The sequence below is a fragment of the Nycticebus coucang genome, chromosome X (genome assembly GCF_027406575.1).
Source record: "Nycticebus coucang isolate mNycCou1 chromosome X, mNycCou1.pri, whole genome shotgun sequence".
NCBI classification, from domain to species: Eukaryota; Metazoa; Chordata; class Mammalia; order Primates; family Lorisidae; genus Nycticebus; species Nycticebus coucang.
In genome coordinates this window covers 154,657,177-154,679,443 of record NC_069804.1, presented here as the reverse complement: position 1 = coordinate 154,679,443, position 22,267 = coordinate 154,657,177, and the positions used below count along the sequence as shown (strand labels likewise).

Below are 22,267 nucleotides of genomic sequence, written 5' to 3'. Positions count from 1 at the left end.
TTTGTTGTTGTTGGCTGGTGTTTTTATTACTGCTTATATTTCACTATGCATTATTAGTCTGCTCTGGATTTCTGTTTCTTCCTGACTCATGCTTAGGAGTTTGTGTGTTTCCAAAAATGTATCCATTCCCTTTAAATGTTCTCATTTGTTTATGTAGATGCTTTTATAATATTCATGGATAATGTATATTTGGTATTTCTATGATATCACTTGCAATATCTTTCATTTCTGATTGTCATTATTTTTACCCTTTCTCTTCTATTCTGATTAATCTCTCTGGTCTATAGATTGTGTTTATCATTTCAAAATATCAACTTTTAGTCTCTTTGGACTTCTATATTGCATATTTGTTTTTTTATTATGTTTAGTTCTACTATGATCTTTGTTATTTATTTTCTTATGCAGGCTTTTGTTTGTTTGTTTTTACCAAGATCCTTGAATTATGACAGTAGGTTCGTAATTTGTGATCTTTCTGCCTTTTTGATGAAGGCATTCAGGGCTATGAAATTTCCTTTTAACACTGTTTTTATGGTCTCACAGGTATTTTGGAATCTTTTGATTGATTTGCCATTAATTTTGAAAAATCTGATTTCCATCTTGATTTCATCTGTGACCCAGAGGCTGTTTAGGAATAACTTATTTAATTTTTATGTACTCGTGTAGTATTGAGAGTTTATCTTGTAATTTATTTCTAGCTTCTTTCCATGGAAGGCTGAGAAGATACATGGTATGTTGCTGAGTTTTTTGAATTTGCTGAAACTTGTTTTGTAGCCTAACATATTATATATCTTCCAAAATATCCCATGTGCTGATAAGATAAATGTATATCATGCAGTTTGAGGGTAGAATGTTCTATAAATATTTATTAAGCACATTTTTTCTGGAGTTCCATTTACACACGGCATTTCTTTGTTGATCTTCTGCCTCACTGACCTGTTCAGTTCTTTAAGTTAATTGTTTATGACACTGGCTATTATGATACTGCTGTTTATTTATTACATTATGTGTAGTAGTATTTGTTTTATGAATCTAGGAGCTTCTGTGTTAGGGCCATGTATAATTAGAATTGTTACATCTTCTTGTGAAACAATCTTTTAACGTTCCATTTTGACCATATTCTCTTTTTTATTCTATTTTTGATTTATAGTCTATTTTATACAATATGAGAGCAGCTATTTCTGCTTGCTTTTGATTTCCATTTCAATGTAACTTTTTCCCACCATTTTACTTTGAGTCTGTGAGTCTATGAGAATCTTTAAGAGTTAAGTGGGTTTGTTCAAGACAGAATATATTTGCATTGTGTTTCTTTATCCATTCAGCCAATCTATAGCTTTTAATTGGAGCATTTAGACTATTAACATTTAGTGTTAGTATTGTTATGTGCAATACTGTCTGTTCAAAGTGTTGACCATTACCTAGTTTCTTTGTTTTCTATCTTATGTTACTGTGTTTTGTAAGAGCTGTGAGTTTAAACTTTTAGTTCTTTTTTTTTTTTCCCCTCTCTGGTAGATATTATTTGTTCTGTTCCAAGTGTAGCAAGCATATAGTGTAGGGCAAGTCTGGTCTAGTGGTAACAAATTCTTTTAGTGTTTTCTTGTGAATTATGTTCACAGTGGGACTTCCCAGTAGGTGACAACTATAGTGGCTGTACTGCCAATATGACAAGCAGTAGGTGCTGAGGGTGTGACTGATTGGGGCCACTCAGGCTATGGCATCAGGTCCAAGATTCATGGTAGCCTGCTCTGCTTAGGCTCCTGACACTGCAACTACTCCTCATGCACATTAGAAAAGTTATCCACTCACTCTACCCTAGTCCTTCAGAGTCAAGAAAGTAGGAAGCTGCTACTAACATAACCCCAGGGTAGATGCAGTGCTTTGTGGTTTGAATTCCAAAATGGCTCCAGCTGCAATATCCAGGGCTTATAAGCCAGCTGTGCCTTCTACACAGTGCAAAGCTACTGCATAGTCTCCATTCAGGTCCCTGTATCAGTACAGACGGCTGCTGTGGTGGAGGGACATTCTCTATCTCAGCTCCGGCTCCGATATTCACAGGGGAATTACAGAGTCCTGGGTTTTTCTCTCAATCCCTTCCACAGAATATACTCAATGTACCCAAATTCTTTTAAGTGTTTTTTATTTCACATCCCTCTACTTCACATTGGATGCCTTCAAACACTTGTATGTTAATTTCCAGTGCCCTCAAACAACCAGTGAAAATTCTTTCACTGATTTTGATCCTCTCTGCTAGAGTGGCATTATGCAAGGTGATTTTATTCTGCCATCTTTACTTCTTTCTTCAAAATAAAATTATAGATACAATTATAAGACTTTATATACACTTTTGATAAATTTCATTGGGATAATTTTGCCTAAAAATCAGATTAATCAAAATATATTTTGGACTCTAAAATTCTAAGTCTTATTATCATTATAATTTCCTAATTATGATGGAATATCAATATTCTCCTTAATCACTGCTATGTATTATTAATGGGAGAGATTTCTATGATATGATATTAGTGAATATGTTCTAGGTTGATAGGCACCCAGGAATAATCAATGTCTGTGTGGAGTAAGGTTACTCAACCAATTAGAGATGAAGTTAACATTATTATTATCTAGCCGAGATATTCTCATCATTTCCAGATGGATGCAATAAAACACTGACTAAAGGAAGACATGCCATATTTACTAATATATTTTCCTGATGTATGTATCTAGAAGCCTAGTCAGAAACCAGGTAAATATATTGATTAGTGCTCAAGCTCTCATTTCAAAATGGTCAACAATTAATTTAATGCTTAATTTGTAATATTATTGGAATCAAGGGACTTGCCACCAATTATTTTATCTTTTTTAGGAAAACCAGGACAATACTCTTCCATATTTAGCTTTCTGACTCTATACAAATACTTCATAATGACGATAAATTTTTGGAAGATTTGATGATAGAACAATTAAACTCACTCAGAACACTTTTATGTATTTAATTTGGATCAGAATTCATGAGTATATCTGAGAGATTCTCTTTTATTCTCCTTACATATGTTTAAATAGGTATTTTTTATTATCAATATTGATTACATAATTTCTAGTCTGAAACTTATTCATCTTGCCTGAGAAGTTGAAAACACAAAAAAACAACTAGTCTTATTTTCTCGGCATCACGTACAAACATCGCCTTCCTATTCTCAGGTGTCATACATTTCCTTTTCTTTTTAATATTTTAGTTTAAATATTATTTTAAAATATCATTTGAATAATTTCATCACTTTGTAGTATATGCAAATTTCACCATTATATCATCATGTTCATATTGCAATAATAATTTACAACCTAATATAACACATTGGCTTCCATAAGAAAACACAAGCCCTAGGCTCAATACTCAGCAAGCTAAATAAAATTCATGGAGAAGTTAATGCGATATATCAAAAATTTCTGCTTACCAAAAGACGCTACAACTAAAATGAAAGGGAAAGCCACAGACTAATAGAAAATCTTTGCAAAACATATGTAAGGACTTGTGCGCAAACTATACAAACAATTCTTAAAACTCAATATCAAGAAAAGAATATCTGAGTGGACACCTCCAGAAAGAAGAAAATCAGATGGCAAATATGAATATGAAAAGATGCTTAGAATCACAGGACATCAAAAATGGAAATTAAAATAACAGTGACATACCACTACAAATCCATTAGAACGGCTAAAATCTGAAAAGAATACCAAATGGTGATGAAGATGTGGAGCAACAGAAACTCTCATTAAATGCTGGAGCATATGTAAAACGGTGAAGCCACTTTGGAAAATGACTTAGCAGTTAGCACTGTCTTATACAATCAAACATTTTCCTATAATATGATCAAGCAATTGTGTTATTTGATATTTATGCAAATTATTTGAAAATGTATGTCCATAGAAAAACCTTTTTATAGTTGTTTTATTTGTAATTGCCTAAACTTGGAAGCATTCAAGATATCCTTTAATATGAGTATGGATAAACTCACAGTGGCGTATCTATATAACTGAACATTATTCAGCACTAAAAAGAAATGAGCTATAAAGCCAAAAGGAAAACACAAACAGGAGCCTTAAATGCATATGATTAGTGTTGATGGGAAAGAAGACATACTCTGTAAAATGATTTAAAGAGGTTTATTCCATGGCACAAAAATAGAGATATAGACATTTGAAACTGAATAGAAAACTATGAGATGAAATTAACATCTTACAGCCACCTTAACTTTGATAAACCAAACAAGAACATACACTGGGGAAAAGAATCTTTATTCAATAAATGGTGCTGGGAGAACTGGATCACCACATGCAGAAACTGAAACAGGACCTGCAACTTCCACCACTTACAAAAATTGATTCAAGATGGATAAGAGGTTTAAATCTAAGGCATGAATAAAAATCCTCAAAGAAAGGGTGGGGACAACATTTGAAGATATCAGCCTGGGAAAAGATTTTATGAAGAGGAATCGTGTGGCAATTGCAACAACAACAACAACAACAACAACAATAAATAAATTGTACTTAATTAAACCGAAGCTTCTGTACAGCTAAAAATCCAACAACCAAACCAATAGAGAACCTTCAGACTGGGAAAAGATATTTGCATATTATGAATTGGACAAAGGCTTCATAAGTAAGATTTACAGAGAATTCAAATTAATCAACAACAAAAGTACCAACAGTCCCATACATTACTGAGCAAGAAACATGAATAGAACCTTCCCTAAGGAGGGCAGATGACTGTCTAATATATGAAAAATTGATCATTGTCCCTAATCATTAGATTAATGCTAATCAAAATCACCCTGAGATATCACCTAACCTCAGTGAAATTATAGACATCCCAAAGTCTCAAAACTGCAGATGCTGGCATGGATGTGGAGAGCAGGGAACACTTTTACACTGCTGGTGGGACTGCAAACTAATACAGCCTGTTTTGAAGGAAGTAAGAAGAATTCTCAAAGAACTTAAATTAGACCTCCCATTTGTTCCTGCAATGCCATTACTAGGCATCTACCCAGAAGAAAAAAATATCATTTTATTTTAAGGACATTTGCACTAGAGTGTTTGTTATAGTTCAATTTACAATAACCAAAATTTGGAAACCAACTAAATGCCTATCAACCCAGGAGTGGATTAATAAGGTCTGGTATATGTATACCACGGAATACTATTCAGAAATTAAATAAGATGGAAACTTTACATCATTTTTATTAACCTGGATTGAGTTGGAACATATTCTTCTTAGTAACATCTAACAAGAATGGAGAAGCAAGAATCCAATGTACTCGATTCCAATATGAAGGCAATAGATGATCTAATGCAAGTTGGGGGTAGAGGAATGAGGCAGTGGGAAGAGGGGAGGAGGAAGGAGGATGGGGTTCATGGTGTACAATGCACCTCTTGGAGGCAGGACACAATTATAAGAGGGACTTTACCTAACAAATGCAATCAGTGTAACCTAATTCTTTGTACCCTCAATGCATCACAAACAATACAAAAATGAGGTTTATTATGAGCCAAATTTGAGGACCATGGACCTCTGAATACTCCTCAGCAAGAGGGAATGTTGGGAGGGTCCCACATCCATTTAATTTCAGGGCTATCTTTCTCTGGTTAAGAGCCCAAGGAGGGAAGAACCAGGTAGTCAGAAGCCCTGGACCTAGGGTCTCTGGTGATGAATTGAACTCATGGCTCCCTACAAACCTTCTGGAAAAACCCACCGGCAAGCATTCCCATGCTCTGTACAAACCTTCTGGCAAAACCGTCAGTGAGCATCCCCGGGGTCTCTTACCATCAGCCCATGTCTCTTGGGTCCCAACCCTCTTGACACCTATCTTTGCAGGTAAGTGATAAGGTTTCTTCTCTACTCATGGAGAGGGACCACTTGCTCTTTGAAGGTGTTCCCTTGTGGTTCTTGTCCTTTGTTCAGTAATGTCTGTTTGCGGGTAAGGGGTTGCTTTATGTGTTTGGTTAAGTTTTTGTTGACGTTTCCTAGTGATTCTCAGTTGTTTTAAGTGCATTTTAAAGGGAGTTCTCTATTCATTCTTCCTCACAAAATTACTCTCAATAGGCTTTTATGTGCATTTTCTTTCTAAAAAATTTTTAATTTTAATTTTTTTTTTTTAGAGGCAGAGTCTCACTTTGTCACCCTCGGTAGAGTACCGTGGCATCACAGCTCACAGCAAACTCCAGCGCTTGGGCTTAGGTGATTCTCTTGCCTCAGCCCCCCAAGTAGCTGGGACTACAGGTGCCCACCACCATGCCTGGCTATTTTTTGTTGCAGTTTGGCCAGGGCTGGGTTTGAACCCACCACCCTCGGTATATGGGGCCAGTGCCCTACTCACTGAGCCATAGGCGCCACCCTTTTATGTGCATTTTCAAAAGAGGTGGACTGAACTGTCTTATTGCACATGAATGAGAGACTGAATTACTTAGGTCAGATGAAAGGCATTTTAACTCCTCCTAGGGAAAGGCACACTTGGGTGATTAGGAGCCTGAATGGCAGTTGCGTGGGGTGATTCCTCAAGGTGAGAGTGACCTTATACCAAATACCCCACAATTAAAAGAAAGCTCATTCAGGAAACACATATAAGAGCTGATCATTCAGTGTTTTATGCCATCCTGGATGTTCTAGACCCTTAGAAAGAGAAACAAGCCACATAAGACAGTGAGACTGGCTCAGTGATGAATCACTTAGAAGCCTCAATAACAAACAGCACACTCCAATCCACTACACTAAACCCTAGAAGATAATTCAGTTCATTTTTCAAAAAATAAAAAAAAAAAATCCTTTAAATTTGAGGAAAGACAAAGAGAACATCCCTGGGAAACCCTCTTGGTTTATTGGTATAAATGGAAAGAATCAAAGGCATGTTTTCTAGGACTCAGATTGGTTACGGCTAATTTTTTTGCGCAAGTAGTTACTAAAGAATAAATTACGTCAAGGAAGAGTCAGAACTCAAGGGGTCAACCTGCCACTATGGTGCATTTCTCAAACCCACTTCTTTCAGTTACATTAGCTTTTACTTTACTGAGTTTGGCCATTACTGCTTTTCTGGATTTCTCAGGGAAAAAGAGAGGGTGGGAGCACTGTCCTTTCCAGACTTAGGGGCTTCCTTACCCCTATGTAGGACAAAAGGTTTTGTTCAAGATGGGGATGATGGACTCGGCGCCTGTGGCTCAAGCGGCTAAGGTGCCAGCCACGTACACCTGAGCTGGTGGGTTCTAATCCAGCCCAGGCCTGCCAAACAACACTGATGGCTGCAACCAAAAAATAGCCAGGCATTGTGGCGGGCGCCTATAGCCCCACCTACTTGGGAGGTGGAGGCAGAAGAATCACTTGAGCCCAGGAGCTGGAGGTTGCTGTGAGCTGTGATGCCACAGCACTCTACCCAGGGTGACAGCTTGAGGCTCTACTCAAAAAAAAAAAAATGGGGATGATGGAAGTGACATCCCAGGCATCGCCCCGCTGGAATGCCTCCTCAGCAACTTAATATGAATATAGAGATGCATTTGTCAAGAAAAGATTAAACAGAAGAGAATGGGTTTGTGTGGGGAAAAAAAAAATAAGAGAAGAAATGGGAATAAAGAAAGAGAATAATATTGTATAGAAACACATTAAATGGGAAGTTTTTGTCCTGACCTAATTGGTGCTTTAAAAGAAAAGTTTGGGGCAAGAACACAAAGTCAGGAATGTATTGACTAGTCTGTGTAAGTTGTAATATTTGTAAAAGGGAACTTTAGAATAAAATACGTGCAAAAAAAAGAGAAAGTTTACTAAACTTTCAGACTCTATCTCCTGGTTACTTTAAGTCAACAGTCTAAGTTCAGAGGTTATTGGGAACAGCCAGTTTTTAGAACAGTGAAGTGAGACTGGGGAATATGAATGTAAATGTCATTTTCTGTAACTTACATTTGAACAGGAGCTTCATTCCAGCAGGTTTAATCCATACAAGCAATAGGTAGCACTGATAGAGGAGCCATTAGAGTCCAGTCAAATCCTGCTCTCTCCACCTGTGGTTAGTGGAGCAAAGGAGCCTAGCATCCAGGGATTGCTATACTGGTAAGTGTGAATGATCTGGGCAAGTGACTCACAGTGGGTGGTCGCACACCCTAGGGAATCTCCTTCAGCCCTGATGGGATGCCCTCGGGACTTGAACAGGAGAATACAGAGAGAATAATTAGATGCTGGTCATCTATGTTTCTTCTCTTCTAGATGGAGAATTCTTCCTGAGCTCTCAGAAGAAGCACCCTACTGGGATGCATTGTACAAGTATAGGAGACTCTAAAGAAATTAGTGTAATTTTTCCTTATACTAAAGCCCAGCACTAATATAATTCTCCAATAATGACCAACAGCCACCAGTGGACACCCCAAGCTATCTCACAGTTAGGTTTATTTTGCCAAAGACAAAGTAGCCCCTCTGGCCATAGTGGGGACTCTCAAGAGACTTGAGATAGTTAGAAATTCCCAAGGGAGACGCTGCCACTTTATCTTGATCCACCAAAAACACCTCTCCCACCTTCTTTAGTGCCTTTAGTACCTTCTTAAGGGAAATGGAGAATGAGCCAAAACAGAGAAAGATCAGTCCCAGAAATTTCCTCGAATTCTGCATGAGTGGTAATATAAGAAATGTTTGAGTGTACAGCTCAGTCTCTTTTTCCAACAAATTAAGAAGGATTTGGAAAACTTTTAATATGATCCTGGTAAGTATACAAATCTCTTACTCTAAGAGGTAGGACAGCACTTTGACCTCTCATGGAGAGATGTAATGTTTTTGACCAAACATTGACCCTAAATGAAAAGAAAGAATTTTTATAAAAGGCTATAAAGTGAAATGATTTGTGATTTATAGCCAATACCAACAATAATATGTCACCTAAAATAGGACAAGGCACTCCATGGAGAGACACACAATCCCCTTTTAGCATCCTGAGTGGGACCCTGAAAGTTATTCTAAGATGTCTACATCACTAAGAAGAAGGAAAAAAAAATCCCTTAGACTTTCTTTAATGGCTTAGGGGGGCATTGAGAAAACATACCCAGTGAACACCTGACTCTTCAGAGGAACAAATTATTGTAAAATATAAATTTAACACTAATGCAGGCCTAGAAATTTGCAGGAAATTACAAAAATTGGCCCTAGACCCTGACCATAATCTGTAAGACATGCTAAAACTGACCATATTAGCCTTTTATAATTAAACCAGGAAAAAAGAGAAAGACAGTGGTTCTGATTCAAGCAAGCACCACCTGAGAGGCAAGTCACCAGCCATTGTCCAGAATGCAGGGGTAATGACTGGAGATTATCCTATCTCCAGAGGGAAAGCCCTCACGGAAAGGGAATTCTTTCAGCCTCTGAGCCTGATGGAAGACTTCCAGCAGAACATCTTATGGCTCTGCATCATATCATCTCTGCCCAAGAGCCATGGGTGTGCCTGACTATGGAGGGCCAGGTGATAAGATTTTTCCTAAATACCAGAGTCACCTTTTCTACATGTCTCTCAAATCCTGGACTCTCATCTCTCAAATCCATAACTATCAAGGGCATAGCTGGATGACCAGTTACCAAATTTTTCTCTCAACTCTTATAATTGAGAAAATTGGCTATTTTATCATGCCTCTCTAATCATGCCTAAAAGTTCTATTCCAGTCTTAGAAAACTATATACTGACTAAAACAGGAAAAAAATTTCTATGAACACGAGACAGGATCCTATCTTATGTCTTTCCTTATTAAAGATAGATATTAACCCTAAAGTATAGGCTACTGAAGGACAGATGAGAAGAATGAGCATACCCTAAACCTATTCATATCAAATTAAAATATCTTACTTTTTATCTCTCCCACCACAGTTAAAACTGATTGAACTTAAAACCTGCACTCATTACACCCAAGTCATGCCCTACCCACTGACAAAAGTGACAGAATCCGATACACCAGTACTCCATATCTGGACGATGAAATTAGTTGGTGACACAAAGATCTAGATAAAGAAATGGCTGCAAGATGCACCCTTCTTCTTTTCATTCGCTTCTCTTTTTTGATTCTGGGAATTGTGGGAAAGGGACAAGATATAATACCCTGTCAATGATATGAGAATGTTTGGACTTACCTGGTTAAAAATATCATGAATGTGTCTGATTGTTATCTAGTAGGGGAACTTACATAGATAGGATGTTTACATTTTGTTCAATAGAGGTTTGTACTTCATTAAAAGTGATCAGGAGCTTCACTGTGTTATAGCACATCTAAAAGAGTATCAACTATCAGGATTTGTATGGATGGGGACCAGGGTGACAAACCAAGGAAAGAATATGTTTCCCATCTGCCTTAAAACAGTTATACCAGGAGAAGATTATATAAAGTTCTCAGGATGCCCCACCTCCTGTGTCCATTTAAGTAACAGATTCTCAAATGTTTTAAGACAACTACCATATCTTATGCCAGTGTACACACTCAGTTTCCTAAGGGGTGATTTTTGCTGTGTGGATACCAGACTTTTTCTTATGCTCTGGCTAATGCCACTTAGGGTCCCTTCATCCTAGGGAAACTAACTCTTTTCTTGCCAGAAATAGGACCTGAAAGACACCAGAAGTTGAGAAACCTGAGATCATAATCTCCTATATTTCTGGAGGGATGTTCACCTATTCAGCCCAGCTGAATATATTTCCTTGCCCTTATTTATAATGCCAGACATGGTAATTAAACTAAATGTTGAGAGTAGTTAACTGTCTTGCTGTATAGTAAAAGCTTTGAATGCTACCTCACAAGCTATTAGCACTCTAAGCGTAGAACTTGGACAAGTCAAGAAAGCAGTCTTGGAGAACAGACAAGCCATTGATTCCTCTTATGACATAATCTTGGGTGTGCAAAATTTAAAGGAATGTGCTGCCTCAACCTTTCAAACGACTCCCAGTTAATAGAACACAATTTAAAGTAAGTACAAAATGTACTTTACAATATCACCCAAATAGAAGGCTTTTATGGTTTAGATTTTAATCAATAGTTTTATTCTTTTTCTAATTCAAATTGGTTAGTAGCATTAGTTATTGTGGGAATTATTCTAGTTTTAACATTATTTGTATGTTGTTGTAGCCAATAAACCCGTGTTTTATGTCACTACTACATAATTACAATGCTGTAATTTTTGTGCCACTAGGGATCATAAGATTGACTCACGTATTAATTATTTCTAATCAAAACCACAGTCAATCCACAATCTCAATTATTGTGGACCCTAGGATTGGCCTCCTCCATGAGACCCCTGAATATCCCCCTTTTATCTTTGCCCCAATCCAGCAGGAAGCATTCGAGATCTGTCTTCACCCCTTTTTCTCTAACCGTAGTTAGGGCTTCCACTTGGAGGGAGAATTGATGCAGGTCCACTTTCCCTAGGGCTGGACACAGACTATTTTCTAGCCCTAAGCAGGCTAATAAATTAGTTTGATCAATGTTTCATCTAAGCTGCCACTCCCTAGGAGAAGCAGAAAGCCCCCCAAAAGACCACATTGCTATACAATGGAAGTTTTAAAATTAACTTCTGCTCACGGGCATCTGGCACCAATGGGCATGGCAAATTTTAGACATACATATCACTTTCTCAAACTCCCCTGCCTGCAGGAAAAAATAAGCCACATATAAATCCCCCCAAAAATAGCAAACGTTGGCATCATCCAACTCTGGACCCCCTCTGCTGTGCTGGAGGCTTTCCTTCTAATTTTATACATAATATCTATTAAAAAAAAACTGTCCTATCACTTAATAATAGTAATCTGTGAATTAATTCTTCAATTTCCTGAGACCAAGAAGAAGACAGAGAAATTCCAGTAACAGGATCTCTTTGCATTTTCTGTTTAATTTTTCTGTAAAAATAAAACTTATCTGGAAAATAAGTTTATTAATTTTAATCAAATAAAAATTTGACTAAGGCTTTGTACTTCTAACATTTGTGATTTTTCATTTAAGAAAAATAATTCATTGGCAATCATGTAATTCTCCCCTCCTTTATTTATTTTTTCCCAAATTTCTCATTGTAATAATTTGCAATTACTACTAAGACCTATCAATTATATTTCATCTACAACTCCCACTGTACTCTTTTAAAATCATGCTCTTATTTTTGATATAGTCCTCAAACATGTCCACTTATCTCAGTAAATGCCCCATCAGTCTGTATACCTTTCTGGTTCCAGTTTTCTTTCTAAATCCTTAATTAATTTATATAAAATCCATGATTGACACTTCATCTTTTTTAATATGATTTTTATTTTCTTTCTTGTTTTTTTACCATAACATAAAAACTCAACGTAATTTCACTGCATTTATAGTCTTCATATTCTTATGACATATCTTTCACTAAAAATATATAATATATATGCTAAAATATATACAGATATGTATATATATACATATATATACATTTTATATGACAAATACACGATAATAATCCTTATTCCTTAAATTTTTCATAGTACATTAGTTCTCTGTCACTTTACTCATGCTATTCGTTATTCTCCTACATCCTGCATGGACAGAATTTACAAAAATATTTAAGATACATGTAAAATTTGTGTCTTATCAAATTCTTGCTAAATATTCTAAGTTAAATTTGTTTCCTTTAAGAGGCTAGTTTAGCTATTATAGCTGTTTTAGCTCTGTAAAATAATTTTTCAATTACTTATGTTCCTTTCCTACCTTCTTTAGCCTAATAGGATATTTTTAAGAAAAAGAATATAAATTTTATTTTTCAACATGAACTCCATCAAGTTCAAGATACTTTTGTAAAGAATGACACCAGCTATTTAGTTCATTTGTAAAAATTTGTGGGTATTAAGAATTTAACCATGCCAATGCAGATACACTATTAACTGAAAACAAATATGCACCCTGTAAAAAATTTTTAGAGATTAGGATAGAAAATAAAATCAGAAGCCAAATCAAGGATGTAAGGTGGATTCCTAATGATTTTCCATGAAAATTCTCACAAAATTGTCTTTGCTTGCTGGAGGAATGAGATGACACGTTGTGGTGATGGAAAAGACACTCTAGTGAAGCTTTCTTGTTTTTTTTGCTGCTAAAATTTTGGCTAATTTTTGAGAGCCTTCCACAATAAGCAATAGAGACTTACCTCATTCCTTTCTCTTATCTATAATTAAATCTGTCCTTTTGCTTCCACCTGGTTGGTGAATTAGTTCTTCAATTTCCTAGATCAAGGACCTGGCACAGAAATTTCCATAACAAAATGATCTAGCAATCTCACTACCATTATATATCCAAAGCAGCAGAAATCACCCTGTCAAATAAATATCTGCATTACCATATGCCCTTAAGCTTTATTTACAATAGCCAGGATAGGGAATCAACCTATGTGTTCATTAACACATGAATGAATATAAAATGTTTTACATATACAAAATAAAATACTATTCATTCTTAGCAAAGTAAGAAATCTTTTAATTCGTGAAAATATGATGAACCTTCAAGATATTTTATTAATTGAAATGAGCCAGGCATTAGAAAGACAAAGACTGTGTTATTTCACTCATATGTGTAATTTTATAAAGTTAATCTTGTAGAAGTGAAGATTAGAATGTTGGTTGCTGGGTGTTGAAGTTTGTGGTGGATGGGGGATAGAAGAGCCGTTGGTCAAAGTTTACAAAATTTTAATGACATAGAAGGAGTAAATTCAAGAGATCCGTTATACAACATAGTGACTAGAGTTAATAAAAATATATTCTTGAATAATGCTAAGAGAATAGATTTTAAGTGTTCTTACTACAAAATGACAATTATGGGTAATTATACATATGTGAATTATCTTTATTTACAATGTGCATATATATCTCAAAATATGATGTACATGAAAAATATATTCAATTTTTTCTGTTATATACTATGTGAGTTTAAAAATTCACCAAATGTTTATAAATTAGAAAATAATTACCTATAATAGCTATGAGATAAGTTATAATATGAAATAGAGATTAAAATATAACTAGAATTAAATGATAAAGCCAATGTTATAGTATATATAAAATATTGTAGTTTAAATTGAGAAAAATGTGAAGACATATATATTGAATATAAAAGTGATGTTGAAAAACATTATACTAAATATTCATTTCAAAAATATAAAAACAAATTAAAGTTAAACATACAGGGGGATTAAAATATAAAATCTAAATTTAATAAATTTAAAACATATATAACAGAAATTACTGCATTTTTCATGAAAATAACAAATTTGATAAAATCCTAGCAATAATAATTAAAAGGGAATAACATCATAAATAAAAACTAAGACCAAACTACAGATCACAAAGACAGTAAAATGATAATAAAAATAGTATATGATGAAACATTAAATTTGTAGAAGACATGAAAAATTCTTTGCCATCTAAAACTTCATAAACTAAACATAAGAACAAATAAATGGCTATACATGTATCTACACAAATAACTATTAAAATAATTGCATCCATAGTTCAATTCATTTTCTTTTTCTGTTTCTGTGAAGACAGAGTAGATAAAGGAAAACATATCAGGAAGGAAATTGAAACTCTCAACAAAGTAATAGAAAATATGAAGAAAATATTATGGAAAATATATGATACAACAGTTATGAAAGTATATAGATAATATTTTTTCTTTTTTTTTCTTTAATGTTGGGAATTCATTGAGGGTACAATAAGCCAGGTTACACTGATTGCAACTGTTAGGTAAAGTCCCTCTTGCAATCATGTCTTGCCCCATAAAGTGTGACACCCACCAAGGCCCCACCCACCTCCCTCCTTCCCACTTTCTTCTTCCCCCCCATAACCATAATTGTCATTAATTGTCCTCATATCAAAATTGAGTACATAGGATTCATGCTTCTCCATTCTTGTGATGCTTTACTAAGAATAATGTCTTCCACTTCCATCCAGGTGAATACAAAGGATGTAAAGTCTCCATTTTTTTTAATGGCTGAATAGTATTCCATGGTATACATATACCACATCTTGTTAATCCATTCCTGGGTTGGTGGGCATTTAGGCTGTTTCCACATTTTGGCGATTGTAAATTGAGCTGCAATAAACAGTCTAGCACCAGTGTCCTTATGATAAAAGGATTTTTTTCCTTCTGAGTAGATGCCAGTAATGGGATTGCAGGAACAAATGGGAGGTCTAGCTTGAGTGCTTTGAGGTTTCTCCATACTTCCTTCCAGAAAGGTTGTACTAGTTTGCAGTCCCACCAGCAGTGTAAAAGTGCTCCCTTCTCTCCACATCCACGCCAGCATCTGCAGTTTTGAGATTTTGTGATGTGGGCCATTGTCACTGGGGTTAGATGATAGCTCAGGGTTGTTTGGATTTGCATTTCTCTAATATATAGAGATGATGAACATTTTTTCATGGGTTTGTTAGCCATTCATCTGTCGTCTTTAGAGAAAGTTCTATTCATGTCTCTTGCCCATTGATATATGGGATTGTTGGCTTTTTTCATGTGGATTAATTTGAGTTCTCTATAGATCCTAGTTATCAAGCTTCTGTCTGATTGAAAATATGCAAATATCCTTTCCCATTGTGTATGTTGTCTCTTTGCTTTGGTTATTGTGTCCTTAGCTGTACAGAAGCTTTTCAGTTTAATGAAGTCCCATTTGTTTATTTTTGTTGTTGTTGCAATTGCCATGGCAGTCTTCTTCATGAAGTCTTTCCCCAGGCCAATATCTTCCAGTGTTTTTCCTATGCTTTCTTGGAGGATTTTTATTGTTTCATGCCTTAAATTTAAGTCCTTTATCCATCTTGAATCAATTTTTGTGAGTGGGGAAAGGTGTGGATCCAGTTTCAGTCTTTTACATGTAGACATCCAGTTCTCCCAACACCATTTATTGAATAGGGAGTCTTTCCCCCAAGGTATGTTCTTGTTTGGTTTATCAAAGATTAGGTGGTTGTAAAATGTTAGTTTCATTTCTTGGTTTTCAATTCGATTCCAAGTGTCTACGTCTCTGTTTTTGTGCCAGTACCATGCTGTCTTGAGCACTATGGCTTTGTAGTACAGACTAAAATCTGGTATGCTGATGCCCCCAGCTTTATTTTTGTTACAGAGAACTGCCTTAGCTATACGGGCTTTTTTCCGGTTCCATACAAAACGCAGAATCATTTTTTCCAAATCTTGAAAGTACGATGTTGGTATTTTGATAGGAATGGCATTGAATAGGTAGATTGCTTTGGCAAGTATAGACATTTTAACAATGTTGATTCTTCCCATCCATGAGCATGGTATGCTCTTCCATTTGTTAATATCCTCTGCTATTTCCTTTCTGAGGATTTCATAGTTTTCTTTTTTTTTTTTTAATTTTTTTATTAAATCATAACTGTATACAATGATATGATTATGGGGCATCATACACTCACTTCATAAACCATTTGACACATTTTTATCACAGTGGTTAACATAGCCTTTCCGGCGTTATCTCAGTTACTGTGCCAAAACATTTACATTCTACATTTACCAAGTTTCGCAAATACCCCTATAATATGCACCACAGGTGTGATCATAGTTTTCTTTATAGAGGTCCTTCACCTCCTTCGTTAGGTATATTCCTAGGTATTTCATTTTCTTTGAGACTATGGTGAAGGGAGTTGTGTCCTTAATTAGCTTCTCATCTTGACTGTTATTGGTGTATACAAAGGCTACTGACTTGTGGACATTGATTTTATATCCTGAAACATTACTGTATTTTTTGATGACTTCTAGGAGTCTTGTGGTTGAGTCTTTGGGGTTCTCTAAGTATAAGATCATGTCGTCAGCAAACATGAGTTTGACCTCCTCTGCTCCCATTTGGATTCCCTTTATTTCCTTGTCTTGCCTAATTGTATTGGCTAGGACTTCCAGCACTACGTTGAACAGTAAAGGTGACAGAGGACAACCTTGTCTGATTCCAGTTCTAAGAGGAAAAGCTTTCAGTTTTACTCCATTCAGTAAAATATTGGCTGTGGGTTCGTCATAGATAGCTTCAATCAGTTTTAGAAATGTGCCACCTATGCCTGTACTCTTCAGTGTTCTAATTAGAAAAGGATGCTGGATTTTTTTTTTTTTAGGTTTTGACAAATCTAACTCCAAATTTACTCCTTCATTTTCCTTAAAATGTACAAGTGTGACATAGTCTTAATGAGGAAGAAGGCATGCCTTAGTAAACAGACTTTGCAATCAGACACACATCCAGCTTTCTTCACCTCTCTAAGTCTCGGTTTCTTCAAGCCCCTTTTGAATCAATCACTCCAGGTTTGGCATTAAACTTCACTGTCTTCAATCGGGCACGTTCCTTTCTTTCCACCCTTCGCTTGCTGGGGATGACCCCCATCTCCTCACTGTCCCCCTCCAGCGTGACTCTCCTGGCTTGCCACCACTCATCATCAGAGGCGTTGATGACATGAAGAATATCTCCATATTTAAAACTAAGTCCTTGACTTGGCAGCCCACTGTCCTTGTTCTTTTCATAGTCAAACATGGCTCTGACATAGAGGAAGCGTTTCTGATTGGTTCGTAGGGACCCAGACCCAGAGCTCATGCTGTGGTTCATCATCTGCTCTCGTAGGTCATGGATTTTATCAAATGCTTTTTCTGCATCTATTGAGAGGATCATGTGATCTTTATTTTTGCCTCTGTTAATATAGTGGATAACATTTATAGACTTGCGTATGTTAAAATAGCCTTGCATCCCTGGGATGAAGCCTACTTGATCATGATGAATGACTTTTTTGATGATAAGCTGTAATCTATTGGCTAGGATTTTGTTGAGAATTTTTGCGTCTATATTCATGAGTGAGATTGGTCTGAAATTCTCCTTTTTGTTTGGGTCTTTTCCTGGTTTTGGTATCAGGGTGATGTTTGCTTCATAGAATGTGTTGGGGAAGATTCCTTCTTCCTCAATTTTTTGGAATAATTTCTGCAGTACAGGAATAAGCTCTTCCTTGAAGGTTTGATAGAATTCTGGAGTGAAGCCATCTGGACCAGGGCATTTTTTGGTTGGAAGATTTTTTATTGCTTCTTTGATCTCAGTGCTTGAAATTGGTCTGTTCAGGAGCTCTATTTCATCCTGGCTGAGGCTAGGGAGAGGGTGTGATTCCAAATATTGATCCATTTCTTTCACATTGTCAAATTTCTGGGCATAGAGTTTCTGGTAGTATTCAGAGATGATCTCTTGTATCTCTGTGGGATCAGTTGTTATTTCCCCTTTATCATTTCTGATTGAGGTTACTAGAGATTTTACTTTTCTATTCCTCGTTAGTCTGGCCAATGGTTTACCTATTTTATTTATTTTTTCAAAAAACCAACTCCTTGTTTCATTAATTTTCTGAATGATTCTTTTGTTTTCAATTTCATTGATCTCTGATTTGATTTTGGATATTTCTTTTCTTCTACTGAGTTTAGGCTTAGATTGTTCTTCTTTTTCCAATTCCATAAGATCTCTTGTGAGATTGTTGATGTGTTCTCTTTCTGTTTTTCGAATGTAGGCATCTAAAGCGATGAATTTTCCTCTCAAAACTGCTTTTGCAGTATCCCACAGGTTTTGGTAGCTTGTGTCTTCATTGTTGTTATGCTCAAGGAAGTTAATGATTTCCTGTTTTATTTCCTGCACCCATCTGTTATTCAACAGAAGATTGTTTAATTTCCATGCCTTTGTGTGGGGTCGAGCATTTTTGTTAGAGTTGAGTTCCACCTTTAGTGCTGTATGGTCTGAGAATATACAAGGTAAAATTTCAATTCTTTTGATTCTGTTGATATTTGCTTTGTGTCCCAGGATATGATCAATTTTGGACAATGTTCCATGGGGTGATGAGAAGAATGTATATTCTTTATCTTTGGGGTGGAGTGTTCTATATGCGTCTATCAAGCACAGTTGTTCTAGGGTCTCATTTAAATCTCTTATATCCTTGTTTAATTTCTGTTTAGAGGATCTGTCCAGCTCTGTAAGAGGAGTGTTAAAATCCCCTGTTATTATGGTATTATCAGATATCATATTGCTCAGACTGAGTAAGGTCTGCTTCAAGAATCTGGGAGCATTTAAATTGGGTGCATAAATATTTAGAATTGAAATGTCTTCTTGTTGTATTTTTCCCTTGACCAATATAAAGTGACCATCTTTGTCTTTTTTGACTTTAGTTGCTTTAAATCTACATGTATCTGAAAATAAGATTGCAACTCCTCTTTTCTTCTGAATTCCATTTGCCTGAAAATTGTCTTCCAAACCTTGTCTCTGAGCCTTAATTTGTCTTTGAAGCCAGGTGTGTTTCTTGCAGGCAGCAAATGGATGGCTTGTGTTTTTTAATCCAGTCAACCAATCTATGTCTCTTCAGTGGGGAATTCAAGCCATTAACATTTATTGAGATAATTGATAAGTGTGGTAGTATTCTATTCGTCTTATTTGGTGAGAGTCCATTGCTTAGTTTTATATTTTTTATCATTGTGGAGGTTAGGTTCTGTCCTTTAATTTCTGAGTTCTTACTTTGCTGCTGATCCATTGTGGAGGTCAGTGTGCAGAACAGGTTGAAATATTTCCTGTAGAGCTGGTCTTGTTGTGGCGAATTTCCTCAATGTTTGTATATCCGTAAATGATTTGATTTCTCCATCAATTTTGAAGCTTAACTTAGCAGGGTACAGAATTCTGGGCTGGAAATTGTTCTGTTCAAGTAGATTAAAGGTAGATGACCATTGTCTTCTTGCTTGGAAAGTTTCGTTAGAGAAGTCTGTGGTCACTCTGATGGATTTGCCCCTGTAGGTCAACTGGCGCTTACTCCTGGCAGCTTGCAGAATCTTTTCTTTTGTCTTGACTTTGGACAGGTTCATCACAATGTGTCTTGGAGAAGCTCGGTTAGATTTGAAGTGACCTGGGGTCCGATAGACCTCTGAAAGCCGTGTGTCAGAATCTTTGGTGATATTTGGGAAATTTTTTTTTATAATATTCCCTAGTATGGCTTCCATTCCTCTGGGGGCATTCTTCTTCCCCTTCTGGAATTCCTATAACTCGTATGTTGGAACGCTTCATAAAGTTCCATAATGCTGACAGTGAATGTTCTGCTTTCTCTCTCTTCTTTTCTGCCTCTTTTACTATCTGAGTTATCTCAAAAACTTTGTCTTCTACCTCTGAAATTCTTTCTTCTGCACGGTCTAACCTGTTGCTGATACTTTCCATTGCATCTTTAAGTTCCCTAATTGACTGTTTCATTTCCTTCAGCTCTGCTATATCCTTTTTATATTCTTCATATCGTTTATCTCTTATTTGATTCTGTTTTTGAATTTCCTTTTGGTTATTTTCCACTTTATTAGCAGTTTCCTTCATTGTTTCCATCATTTCTTTCATTGTTTTCAACATGTGTATTCTAAATTCCCTTTCTGTCATTCCTAACATTTCTTTATAGGTGGAATCCTCTGCAGTAGCTACCTCATGGTCCCTTGGCAGGGTTGTTCTGGGCTGGTTCTTCATGTTGCGTGGAGTTTTCTGCTGATTCTTCCTCATGAGTGATTTCTTTTTTTTTTTTTATTAAATCATAACTGTATACATTGATATGATCATGGGGCATCATACACTTGCTTCATAGACCATTTGACACATTTTTATCACGGTGGTTAACATAGCCTTTCCGGCGTTATCTCAGTTACTGTGCCAAACCTTTACATTCTGCATTTACCAAGTTTCGCAAATACCCCTGTAAGATGCACCACAGGTGTGATCCCACCGATCCCCCTCCCTCTACCCCCCCTTCCCACTTCCCCCTATTGTTAAGTTGTAACTCGGTTATAGCTTTCATGTGAGAGCCCCAAGTGCCCATCAATCCACAAATGGATTAATAAATTGTGGTATATGTATACCATGGAATACTATGCAGCCTTAAAGAAAGATGGAGATTTTACCTGTTTCATGTTCACATGGATGGAGCTGGAACATATTCTTCTTAGTAAAGTATCTCAAGAATGGAAGAAATAGTACCCAATGTACTCAGCCCTACTATGAAACTAATTTGGGGCTCTCACATGAGTGATTTCTTTTATCTGTTTCCTTGCCCTAATTTTCCTTTCACTTCCTCTTGCTCTTTAAGTTCTTGTGCCTGTGGAAGTTGCGGGCGGGTTTAGACGGATTGAACACACGCGACCACTTGCCAGTTTTCCAATGTTTTAGTCCTCCTCTTGGGGTCCAGAAGTCTCTCGCTGACTCCCTGTATCCTCTCAGGGGTGATGATAAGCAGATCCCACCAGCCAGAGATGCCTGGAGTCCTATCTCCCCAGACTCATGGTGCCCAGATGCAAGGAAGCTGTTCTAGATAATATTTTAAAAAACGGTTTATGGGCTTAATGGAAGGGTGGAGGAATAGAGAAAGAAAACTCAGTCTACCAGGGAACACTAGAAATTATTCCCTCTGAATCATAGAGAATAAATAGACTTACAAAAAATAAACAGAATTCAAGTACATGTGGTATTATACATATTATAATAAAAGGTTTACATTTGTATAACTGGGGTTATGAAGGGATAGAAAAAAAAAGTCTGAAAAAATATTCTAATAATAGCAGAAAACTTCCCACGTTTGCAAAGTCTAAGTCTGCAGATATAAGAAAATGGGCCAAAACCAGATATGGATAAATTCAATGGAATATGCACAAAGAAACATTATAGTCAAATTTCTGAAGACTAAGGACAAGGTAAAAATTCTTGAAAAAAGTTACAAAAGCAATAACTTCTTTATTGGGAAAACATTTTAAATCCAGAATCCCAGAATCCTATATCAAACAGAAATATCCTTTATGAATAAAATAAAAATCAACACAGTTGCAGATAAAAGGAAAATCAAGAAAATATTTTTTCACTCTATTTATTCCAAAAGAGTATCTAGTGCTCACTTCAGGAGCACAAATACTAAAATTGGAACAGTACGGAGATTAGCATGTGCCCTGTGAAAGCATGACAACCAAATACATGAAATGTTCCATATTTTTTTCTTCTTCATAAAATATCTCAAGAATGGGGGGAAAAGTATTCAATGTACTCAATACTAATATGAAACCAATATAGAAACAACTACATCCTGACAGAAAAGAAAAATCATAAGTATGTTCTAACAAGGGGTAAGGGAGTGGAGATAGAGGAAAGGGGAGAGAGAGAGGTCAATCTCGGCAGGACCTCACTTAATGTGCAAAATGTGAGGGTATTCAGTACATCCTCTGGGTGAAGGGCTCAACTACAACTTGAACTTTATCTTAGAAA

At 36.1% G+C, this 22,267-nt stretch overlaps 1 non-coding gene across 1 annotated transcript; it reads left to right on the top strand.

Annotated features, from left to right (window-relative positions):
• Positions 1-21,895: 21,895 nt before the first annotated feature.
• LOC128578769 (U6 spliceosomal RNA) lies at positions 21,896-21,999 on the top strand. The gene has a single exon (XR_008377899.1). It is a non-coding gene; the product is annotated as a U6 spliceosomal RNA (small nuclear RNA).
• Positions 22,000-22,267: the final 268 nt, after the last annotated feature.